This window comes from Stenella coeruleoalba (assembly GCF_951394435.1).
Source record: "Stenella coeruleoalba genome assembly, contig: scaffold_28, whole genome shotgun sequence".
In the NCBI taxonomy this organism is placed as follows: domain Eukaryota; kingdom Metazoa; phylum Chordata; class Mammalia; order Artiodactyla; family Delphinidae; genus Stenella; species Stenella coeruleoalba.
Window position 1 is genome coordinate 3408708 of NW_027645921.1, and position 12008 is coordinate 3420715.

A 12008-nucleotide genomic window follows, 5' to 3' on the forward strand; every position below is an offset into this window, starting at 1 on the left:
AAGAGGACTTGAAAGCGGGGCAGAATTGCAGGAAACCGATTTCAGGAGGTAGACTGGAATTGCATTGAAAGCATAGGAAAAGAGGCAGAACGTCCACAATGATGCACTTGGCCAAAAAGGGCGTATGCGTTTTTTCCTGAATATATTCAGGAAAAAACGCATACGCCCTTTTTGGCCAACCAAGCAAGCTTGCAAAGGAAATCTGCACTACAATGAAGTCTCACTTCCCCCCGGTCAAAAGGGCCATCTGAATAAAGTGTAAAATCCAGAAAGGCAGGACAGGCCATGGAGAACTGGGAGCCTTGTTATGCTGATGGGCGGGATGTAAATTGCCAACAGACACTCGGGAGAAGTGTATGGTGTTTCCTGAAACATCTAAAAAACAAAGCAACAGAGCCTAGGGCACTTCCACTTATGGTCCTATAGCTTAGGGAAATTAAAATCAAAAAGACACAGCCACCCCAAAGTTTGGAACGGCTCTGTTTACAAGAACCTCGTTTACAGTACAAGTTCAACATCGCAGAAAGTGAAAAATGGAGAAAGAAGTTGTGGTATTTACTTACAAAGCAATATCACTCAGCAATGAAATCTGTGTCATCAGGCCCTTAGCAGCACAATGAGTGGATTCAGGTATGATGATTCTAACTGAAATAAGTCACACAGAAAAAGAAACATCATAAGATATCAGTAATACACGGAATGTAAACTTGGCTACACAGGAACTGAATTACAGAACAGAAGAGGGTCTCAAATTTAGAAAACCAACTTATTCTTGCTTAAGGGTAAAGGTGAGTTGGGGTGCTGCATAAAACCAGAGATTGAAATGAGCACAGATAAAGTTCCTTAAGCCAAATATGGAATAGACAAGAGCTACTCCTTGCTCAACGAAATGGACTCAACACCGCATATTAAACGCCTAAGAATGTACCTGACTAGTAAGTATCTTAAAAACCTATGGATTGCTATGTCTCCGAAAGAGAATCAAGCATGTGTACAGGGGCATAAACGCAGCAGTGATAGGATTGGAGAGGTTCGGTGAGCAAATGAAGACCCTTTGAAGTCATATTGCATGGTACCCATTCCACGGGTTTCAACTACCCAGGTTTTAGGTATTCTTCCTTCAGCTAAAACATGCATGTGGAACCCAAGTATAATCAACCATGTGAACGGGAGACGTGTTCAAATATGTCTCAGTTTTCCTCCCCTGGTACTCGGGTGCAACCTTCCAGACGCTTTACTAACAGTCTCCCCACTTGGAGAGTCAGCGCCTTTAACCTCCTGTTTGGCCCAGTTTGCAATTTCTGCGGAAGATGAACAGGAATAGCGAGAACCAATGAGAGGCTAGCTGGAGGTGTCTGGACGGGCAAATTTAACTCTCATTTCCCACCAGGAAGAGGAAATAACCAAAGGCTCAGCGTGCCGTACTGGAACCAGATTAGAGCCTGAAGCCATCCTGCGGTGTTGCGGCCAGCTCAAAAGAAAGCGAGTTGAACAAAGGAGCTCAGGGGCACTGTAATTCACAAACCTGCAGAGTTATAAATGACAGCTATCGTCCAAAAATAGACTGAAGTAAGGCTGCCAAGAGGACTTGAAAGCGGGGCAGAATTGCAGGAAACCGATTTCAGGAGGTAGACTGGAATTGCATTGAAAGCATAGGAAAAGAGGCAGAACGTCCACAATGATGCACTTGGCCAAAAAGGGCGTATGCGTTTTTTCCTGAATATATTCAGGAAAAAACGCATACGCCCTTTTGGGCCAACCAAGCAAGCTTGCAAAGGAAATCTGCACTACAATGAAGTCTCACTTCCCCCCGGTCAAAAGGGCCATCTGAAATAAGTGTAAAATCCAGAAAGGCAGGACAGGCCATGGAGAACTGGGAGCCTTGTTATGCTGATGGGCGGGATGTAAATTGCCAACAGACACTCGGGAGAAGTGTATGGTGTTTCCTGAAACATCTAAAAAACAAAGCAACAGAACCTAGGGCACTTCCACTTATGGTCCTATAGCTTAGGGAAATTAAAATCAAAAAGACACAGCCACCCCAAAGTTTGGGACGCCTCTGTTTACAAGAACCTCGTTTACAGTACAAGTTCAACATCGCAGAAAGTGAAAAATGGAGAAAGAAGTTGTGGTATTTACTTACAAAGCAATATCACTCAGCAATGAAATCTGTGTCATCAGGCACTTAGCAGCACAATGAGTGGATTCAGGTATGATGATTCTAACTGAAGTAAGTCACACAGAAAAAGAAACATCATAAGATATCAGTAATACACGGAATGTAAACTTGGCTACACAGGAACTGAATTACAGAACAGAACAGGGTCTCAAATTTAGAAAACCAACTTATGCTTGCTTAAGGGTAAAGGTGAGTTGGGGTGCTGCATAAAACCAGAGATTGAAATGAGCACAGATAAAGTTCCTTAAGTCAAATATGGAATAGACAAGAGCTACTCCTTGCTCAATGAAATGGACTCAACACCGCATATTAAACGCCTAAGAATGTACCTGACTAGTAAGTATCTTAAAACCTATGGATTGCTATGTCTCTGGAAGAGAATCAAGCATGTGTACAGGGGCATAAACGCAGCAGTGATAGGATTGGAGAGGTTCGGTGAGCAAATGAAGACCCTTTGAAGTCATATTGCATGGTACCCATTACACGGGTCTTAACTCTCCAGGTTTAAGGTATTCTTCCTTCAGCTAAAACATGCATGTGGAACCCAAGTATGATCAACCATGTGAACGGGAGACGTGTTCAAATATGTCTCAGTTTTCCTCCCCTGGTACTCGGGTGCAACATTCCAGACGCTTTACTAACACTCTCCCCACTTGGAGAGTCAGCGCCTTTAACCTCCTGTTTGGCCCAGTTTGCAATTTCTGCGGAAGATGAACAGGAATAGCGAGAACCAATGAGAGGCTAGCTGGAGGTGTCTGGACGGGCAAATTTAACTCTCAATTCCCACCAGGAAAAGGAAATAACCAAAGGCTCAGCGTGCCATACCGGAACCAGATTAGGGCCTGAAGCCATCCTGCGGTGTTGCGGCCAGCTCAAAAGAAAGTGAGTTGAAGAAAGGAGCTCAGGGGCACTGTAATTCACAAACCTGCAGAGTTATAAATGACAGCTATCGTCCAAAAATAGACTGAAGTAAGGCTGCCAAGAGGACTTGAAAGCGGGGCAGAATTGCAGGAAACCGATTTCAGGAGGTAGACTGGAATTACATTGAAAGCATAGGAAAAGAGGCAGAACGTCCACAATGATGCACTTGGCCAAAAAGGGCGTATGCGTTTTTTCCTGAATATATTCAGGAAAAAACGCATACGTCCTTTTTGGCCAACCAAGCAAGCTTGCAAAGGAAATCTGCACTACAATGAAGTCTCACTTCCCCCCGGTCAAAAGGGCCATCTGAAAAAAGTGTAAAATCCAGAAAGGCAGGACAGGCCATGGAGAACTGGGAGCCTTGTTATGCTGATGGGCGGGATGTAAATTGCCAACAACCACTCGGGAGAAGTGTATGGTGTTTCCTGAAACATCTAAAAAACAAAGCAACAGAACCTAGGGCACTTCCACTTATGGTCCTATAGCTTAGGGAAATTAAAATCAAAAAGACACAGCCACCCCAAAGTTTGGAACGGCTCTGTTTACAAGAACCTCGTTTACAGTACAAGTTCAACATCGCAGAAAGTGAAAAATGGATAAAGAAGTTGTGGTATTTACGTACAAAGCAATATCACTCAGCAATGAAATCTGTGTCATCAGGCCCTTAGCAGCACAATGAGTGGATTCAGGTATGATGATTCTAACTGAAATAAGTCACACAGAAAAAGAAACATCATAAGATATCAGTAATACACGGAATGTAAACTTGGCTACACAGGAACTGAATTACAGAACAGAACAGGGTCTCAAATTTAGAAAACCAACTTATTCTTGCTTAAGGGTAAAGGTGAGTTGGGGTGCTGCATAAAACCAGAGATTGAAATGAGCACAGATAAAGTTCCTTAAGCCAAATATGGAATAGACAAGAGCTACTCCTTGCTCAACGAAATGGACTCAACACCCCATATTAAACGCCTAAGAATGTACCTGACTAGTAAGTATCTTAAAACCTATGGATTGCTATGTCTCCGAAAGAGAATCAAGCATGTGTACAGGGGCATAAACGCAGCAGTGATAGGATTGGAGAGGTTCGGTGAGCAAATGAAGACCCTTTGAAGTCATATTGCATGGTACCCATTCCACGGGTCTCAACTCTCCAGGTTTAAGGTATTCTTCCTTCAGCTAAAACATGCATGTGGAACCCAAGTATGATCAACCATGTGAACGGGAGACGTGTTCAAATATGTCTCAGTTTTCCTCCCCTGGTACTCGGGTGCAACATTCCAGACGCTTTACTAACACTCTCCCCACTTGGAGAGTCAGCGCCTTTAACCTCCTGTTTGGCCCAGTTTGCAATTTCTGCGGAAGATGAACAGGAATAGCGAGAACCAATGAGAGGCTAGCTGGAGGTGTCTGGACAGGAAAATTTAACTCTCATTTCCCACCAGCAAGAGGAAATAACCAAAGGCTCAGCGTGCCGTGCCGGAACCAGATTAGGGCCTGAAGCCATCCTGCGGTGTTGCGGCCAGGTCACAAGAAAGCGAGTTGAAGAAAGGAGCTCAGGGGCACTGTAATTCACAAACCTGCAGAGTTATAAATGACAGCTATCGTCCAAAAATAGACTGAAGTAAGGCTGCCAAGAGGACTTGAAAGCGGGGCAGAATTGCAGGAAACCGATTTCAGGAGGTAGACTGGAATTGCATTGAAAGCATAGGAAAAGAGGCAGAACGTCCACAATGATGCACTTGGCCAAAAAGGGCGTATGCGTTTTTTCCTGAATATATTCAGGAAAAAACGCATACGCCCTTTTTGGCCAACCAAGCAAGCTTGCAAAGGAAATCTGCACTACAATGAAGTCTCACTTCCCCCCGGTCAAAAGGGCCATCTGAAAAAAGTGTAAAATCCAGAAAGGCAGGACAGGCCATGGAGAACTGGGAGCCTTGTTATGCTGATGGGCGGGATGTAAATTGCCAACAGACACTCGGGAGAAGTGTATGGTGTTTCCTGAAACATCTAAAAAACAAAGCAACAGAGCCTAGGGCACTTCCACTTATGGTCCTATAGCTTAGGGAAATTAAAATCAAAAAGACACAGCCACCCCAAAGTTTGGAACGGCTCTGTTTACAAGAACCTCGTTTACAGTACAAGTTCAACATCGCAGAAAGTGAAAAATGGAGAAAGAAGTTGTGGTATTTACTTACAAAGCAATATCACTCAGCAATGAAATCTGTGTCATCAGGCCCTTAGCAGCACAATGAGTGGATTCAGGTATGATGATTCTAACTGAAATAAGTCACACAGAAAAAGAAACATCATAAGATATCAGTAATACACGGAATGTAAACTTGGCTACACAGGAACTGAATTACAGAACAGAAGAGGGTCTCAAATTTAGAAAACCAACTTATTCTTGCTTAAGGGTAAAGGTGAGTTGGGGTGCTGCATAAAACCAGAGATTGAAATGAGCACAGATAAAGTTCCTTAAGCCAAATATGGAATAGACAAGACCTACTCCTTGCTCAACGAAATGGACTCAACACCGCATATTAAACGCCTAAGAATGTACCTGACTAGTAAGTATCTTAAAAACCTATGGATTGCTATGTCTCCGAAAGAGAATCAAGCATGTGTACAGGGGCATAAACGCAGCAGTGATAGGATTGGAGAGGTTCGGTGAGCAAATGAAGACCCTTTGAAGTCATATTGCATGGTACCCATTCCACGGGTTTCAACTACCCAGGTTTAAGGTATTCTTCCTTCAGCTAAAACATGCATGTGGAACCTAGAGTATGATCAACCATGTGATCGGGAGACGTGTTCAAATATGTCTCAGTTTTCCTCCCCTGGTACTCGGGTGCAACATTCCAGACGCTTTACTAACACTCTCCCCACTTGGAGAGTCAGTCCCTTTAACCTCCTGTTGGCCCAGTTTGCAATTTCTGCGGAAGATGAACAGGAATAGCGAGAACCAATGAGAGGCTAGCTGGAGGTGTCTGGACGGGCAAATTTAACTCTCATTTCCCACCAGGAAGAGGAATTAACCAAAGGCTCAGCATGCCGGGCCGGAACCAGATTAGGGCCTGAAGCCATCCTGCGGTGTTGCGGCCAGGTCACAAGAAAGCAAGTTGAAGAAAGGAGCTCAGGGGCACTGTAATTCACAAACCTGCAGAGTTATAAATGACAGCTATCGTCCAAAAATAGACTGAAGTAAGGCTGCCAAGAGGACTTGAAAGCGGGGCAGAATTGCAGGAAACCGATTTCAGGAGGTAGACTGGAATTGCATTGAAACCATAGGAAAAGAGGCAGAACGTCCACAATGATGCACTTGGCCAAAAAGGGCGTATGCGTTTTTTCCTGAATATATTCAGGAAAAAACGCATACGCCCTTTTTGGCCAACCAAGCAAGCTTGCAAAGGAAATCTGCACTACAATGAAGTCTCACTTCCCCCCGGTCAAAAGGGCCATCTGAATAAAGTGTAAAATCCAGAAAGGCAGGACAGGCCATGGAGAACTGGGAGCCTTGTTATGCTGATGGGCGGGATGTAAATTGCCAACAGACACTTGGGAGAAGTGTATGGTGTTTCCTGAAACATCTAAAAAACAAAGCAACAGAGCCTAGGGCACTTCCACTTATGGTCCTATAGCTTAGGGAAATTAAAATCAAAAAGACACAGCCACCCCAAAGTTTGGAACGGCTCTGTTTACAAGAACCTCGTTTACAGTACAAGTTCAACATCGCAGAAAGTGAAAAATGGAGAAAGAAGTTGTGGTATTTACTTACAAAGCAATATCACTCAGCAATGAAATCTGTGTCATCAGGCCCTTAGCAGCACAATGAGTGGATTCAGGTATGATGATTCTAACTGAAATAAGTCACACAGAAAAAGAAACATCATAAGATATCAGTAATACACGGAATGTAAACTTGGCTACACAGGAATTGAATTACAGAACAGAACAGGGTCTCAAATTTAGAAAACCAACTTATTCTTGCTTAAGGGTAAAGGTGAGTTGGGGTGCTGCATAAAACCAGAGATTGAAATGAGCACAGATAAAGTTCCTTAAGCCAAATATGGAATAGACAAGAGCTACTCCTTGCTCAACGAAATGGACTCAACACCCCATATTAAACGCCTAAGAATGTACCTGACTAGTAAGTATCTTAAAACCTATGGATTGCTATGTCTCCGAAAGAGAATCAAGCATGTGTACAGGGGCATAAATGCAGCAGTGATAGGATTGGAGAGGTTCGGTGAGCAAATGAAGACCCTTTGAAGTCATATTGCATGGTACCCATTCCACGGGTTTCAACTATCCAGGTTTAAGGTATTCTTCCTTCAGCTAAAACATGCATGTGGAACCTAGAGTATGATCAACCATGTGATCGGGAGATGTGTTCAAATATGTCTCAGTTTTCCTCCCCTGGTACTCGGGTGCAACATTCCAGACGCTTTACTAACACTCTCCCCACTTGGAGAGTCAGTCCCTTTAACCTCCTGTTTGGCCCAGTTTGCAATTTCTGCGGAAGATGAACAGGAATAGCGAGAACCAATGAGAGGCTAGCTGGAGGTGTCTGGACGGGCAAATTTAACTCTCATTTCCCACCAGGAAGAGGAATTAACCAAAGGCTCAGCGTGCGGTGCCAGAACCAGATTAGGGCCTGAAGCCATCCTGCGGTGTTGCGGCCAGGTCACAAGAAAGCGAGTTGAAGAAAGGAGCTCAGGGGCACTGTATTTCACAAACCTGCAGAGTTATAAATGACAGCTATCGTCCAAAAATAGACTGAAGTAAGGCTGCCAAGAGGACTTGAAAGCGGGGCAGCATTGCAGGAAACCGATTTCAGGAGGTAGACTGGAATTGCATTGAAAGCATAGGAAAAGAGGCAGAACGTCCACAATGATGCACTTGGCCAAAAAGGGCGTATGCGTTTTTTCCTGAATATATTCAGGAAAAAAGGCATACGCCCTTTTTGGCCAACCAAGCAAGCTTGCAAAGGAAATCTGCACTACAATGAAGTCTCACTTCCCCCCGGTCAAAAGGGCCATCTGAAAAAAGTGTAAAATCCAGAAAGGCAGGACAGGCCATGTAGAACTGGGAGCCTTGTTATGCTGATGGGCGGGATGTAAATTGCCAACAGACACTCGGGAGAAGTGTATGGTGTTTCCTGAAACATCTAAAAAACAAAGCAACAGAGCCTAGGGCACTGCCACTTATGGTCCTATAGCTTAGGGAAATTAAAATCAAAAAGACACAGCCACCCCAAAGTTTGGGACGCCTCTGTTTACAAGAACCTCGTTTACAGTACAAGTTCAACATTGCAGAAATTGAAAAATGGATAAAGAAGTTGTGGTATTTACTTACAAAGCAATATCACTCAGCAATGAAATCTGTGTCATCAGGCACTTAGCAGCACAATGAGTGGATTCAGGTATGATGATTCTAACTGAAGTAAGTCACACAGAAAAAGAAACATCATAAGATATCAGTAATACACGGAATGTAAACTTGGCTACACAGGAACTGAATTACAGAACAGAACAGGGTCTCAAATTTAGAAAACCAACTTATGCTTGCTTAAGGGTAAAGGTGAGTTGGGGTGCTGCATAAAACCAGAGATTGAAATGAGCACAGATAAAGTTCCTTAAGTCAAATATGGAATACACAAGAGCTACTCCTTGCTCAACGAAATGGACTCAACACCGCATATTAAACGCCTAAGAATGTACCTGACTAGTAAGTATCTTAAAACCTATGGATTGCTATGTCTCCGAAAGAGAATCAAGCATGTGTACAGGGGCATAAACGCAGCAGTGATAGGATTGGAGAGGTTCGGTGAGCAAATGAAGACCCTTTGAAGTCATATTGCATGGTACCCATTACACGGGTCTCAACTCTCCAGGTTTAAGGTATTCTTCCTTCAGCTAAAACATGCATGTGGAACCCAAGTATGATCAACCATGTGAACGGGAGACGTGTTCAAATATGTCTCAGTTTTCCTCCCCTGGTACTCGGGTGCAACATTCCAGACGCTTTACTAACACTCTCCCCACTTGGAGAGTCAGCGCCTTTAACCTCCTGTTTGGCCCAGTTTGCAATTTCTGCGGAAGATGAACAGGAATAGCGAGAACCAATGAGAGGCTAGCTGGAGGTGTCTGGACGGGCAAATTTAACTCTCAATTCCCACCAGGAAGAGGAAATAACCAAAGGCTCAGCGTGCCGTGCCGGAACCAGATTAGGGCCTGAAGCCATCCTGCGGTGTTGCGGCCAGCTCAAAAGAAAGCGAGTTGAAGAAAGGAGCTCAGGGGCACTGTAATTCACAAACCTGCAGAGTTATAAATGACAGCTATCGTCCAAAAATAGACTGAAGTAAGGCTGCCAAGAGGACTTGAAAGCGGGGCAGAATTGCAGGAAACCGATTTCAGGAGGTAGACTGGAATTGCATTGAAAGCATAGGAAAAGAGGCAGAACGTCCACAATGATGCACTTGGCCAAAAAGGGCGTATGCGTTTTTTCCTGAATATATTCAGGAAAAAAGGCATACGCCCTTTTTGGCCAACCAAGCAAACTTGCAAAGGAAATCTGCACTACAATGAAGTCTCACTTCCCCCCGGTCAAAAGGGCCATCTGAAAAAAGTGTAAAATCCAGAAAGGCAGGACAGGCCATGGAGAACTGGGAGCCTTGTTATGCTGATGGGCGGGATGTAAATTGCCAACAACCACTCGGGAGAAGTGTATGGTGTTTCCTGAAACATCTAAAAAACAAAGCAACAGAACCTAGGGCACTTCCACTTATGGTCCTATAGCTTAGGGAAATTAAAATCAAAAAGACACAGCCACCCCAAAGTTTGGAACGGCTCTGTTTACAAGAACCTCGTTTACAGTACAAGTTCAACATCGCAGAAAGTGAAAAATGGAGAAAGAAGTTGTGGTATTTACTTACAAAGGAATATCACTCAGCAATGAAATCTGTGTCATCAGGCCCTTAGCAGCACAATGAGTGGATTCAGGTATGATGATTCTAACTGAAGTAAGTCACACAGAAAAAGAAACATCATAAGATATCAGTAATACACGGAATATAAACTTGGCTACACAGGAACTGAATTACAGAACAGAACAGGGACTCAAATTTAGAAAACCAACTTATGCTTGCTTTAGGGTAAAGGTGAGTTGGGGTGCTGCATAAAACCAGAGATTGAAATGAGCACAGATAAAGTTCCTTAAGTCAAATATGGAATAGACAAGAGCTACTCCTTGCTCAACGAAATGGACTCAACACCGCATATTAAACGCCTAAGAATGTACCTGACTAGTAAGTATCTTAAAACCTATGGATTGCTATGTCTCCGAAAGAGAATCAAGCATGTGTACAGGGGCATAAACGCAGCAGTGATAGGATTGGAGAGGTTCGGTGAGCAAATGAAGACCCTTTGAAGTCATATTGCATGGTACCCATTCCACGGGTTTCAACTACCGAGGTTTTAGGTATTCTTCCTTCAGCTAAAATATGCATGTGGAACCCAGAGTATGATCAACCATGTGATCGGGAGACGTGTTCAAATATGTCTCAGTTTTCGTACCCTGGTACTCGGGTGCAACATTCCAGACGCTTTACTAACACTCTCCCGACTTGGAGAGTCAGTCCCTTTAACCTCCTGTTTGGCCCAGTTTGCAATTTCTGCGGAAGACGATCAGGAATAGCGAGAACCAATGAGAGACTAGCTGGAGGTGTCTGGACGGGCAAATTTAACTCTCATTTCCCACCAGGAAGAGGAATTAACCAAAGGCTCAGTGTGCCGTGCTGGAACCAGATTAGGGCCTGAAGCCATCCTGCGGTGTTGCGGCCAGCTCACAAGAAAGCGAGTTGAAGAAAGGAGCTCAGGGGCACTGTAATTCACAAACCTGCAGAGTTATAAATGACAGCTATCGTCCAAAAATAGACTGAAGTAAGGCTGCCAAGAGGACTTGAAAGAGGGGCAGCATTGCAGGAAACCGATTTCAGGAGGTAGACTGGAATTGCATTGAAAGCATAGGAAAAGAGGCAGAACGTCCACAATGATGCACTTGGCCAAAAAGGGCGTATGCGTTTTTTCCTGAATATATTCAGGAAAAACGCATACGCCCTTTTTGGCCAACCAAGCAAGCTTGCAAAGGAAATCTGCACTACAATGAAGTCTCACTTCCCCCCGGTCAAAAGGGCCATCTGAAAAAAGTGTAAACTCCAGAAAGGCAGGACAGGCCATGGAGAACTGGGAGCCTTGTTATGCTGATGGGCGGGATGTAAATTGCCAACAGACACTCGGGAGAAGTGTATGGTGTTTCCTGAAACATCTAAAAAACAAAGCAACAGAGCCTAGGGCACTGCCACTTATGGTCCTATAGCTTAGGGAAATTAAAATCAAAAAGACACAGCCACCCCAAAGTTTGGGACGCCTCTGTTTACAAGAACCTCGTTTACAGTACAAGTTCAACATCGCAGAAAGTGAAAAATGGATAAAGAAGTTGTGGTATTTACTTACAAAGCAATATCACTCAGCAATGAAATCTATGTCATCAGGCCCTTAGCATCACAATGAGTGGATGCAGGTATGATGATTCTAACTGAAATAAGTCACACAGAAAATGAAACATTATAAGATATCAGTAATACACGGAATGTAAACTTGGCTACACAGGAACTGAATTACAGAACAGAACAGGGTCTCAAATTTAGAAAACCAACTTATGCTTGCTTAAGGGGAAAGGTGAGTTGGGGTGCTGCATAAAACCAGAGATTGAAATGAGCACAGATATAGTTCCTTAAGTCAAATATGGAATAGACAAGAGCTACTCCTTGCTCAACGAAATGGACTCAACACCGCATATTAAACGCCTAAGAATGTACCTCACTAGTAAGTATCTTAAAACC

At 43.7% G+C, this 12008-nt stretch overlaps 1 long non-coding RNA gene across 6 annotated transcripts in view; it reads right to left on the minus strand.

The window, feature by feature from the left end:
• Positions 1-12008, minus strand: part of LOC307181470 — a 1536115-nt gene that overhangs the window by 546918 nt on the left and 977189 nt on the right. For 5 of the 6 annotated variants that reach the window (XR_013826859.1, XR_013826861.1, XR_013826862.1 and 2 more), the window contains exon 4: positions 10037-10118. The exons of the other annotated variant lie outside the window; for it this stretch is intronic. This is a non-coding gene — a long non-coding RNA (uncharacterized lncRNA). The remainder of the gene's footprint in view (positions 1-10036; positions 10119-12008) is intronic. 6 annotated transcript variants of the gene reach the window in all.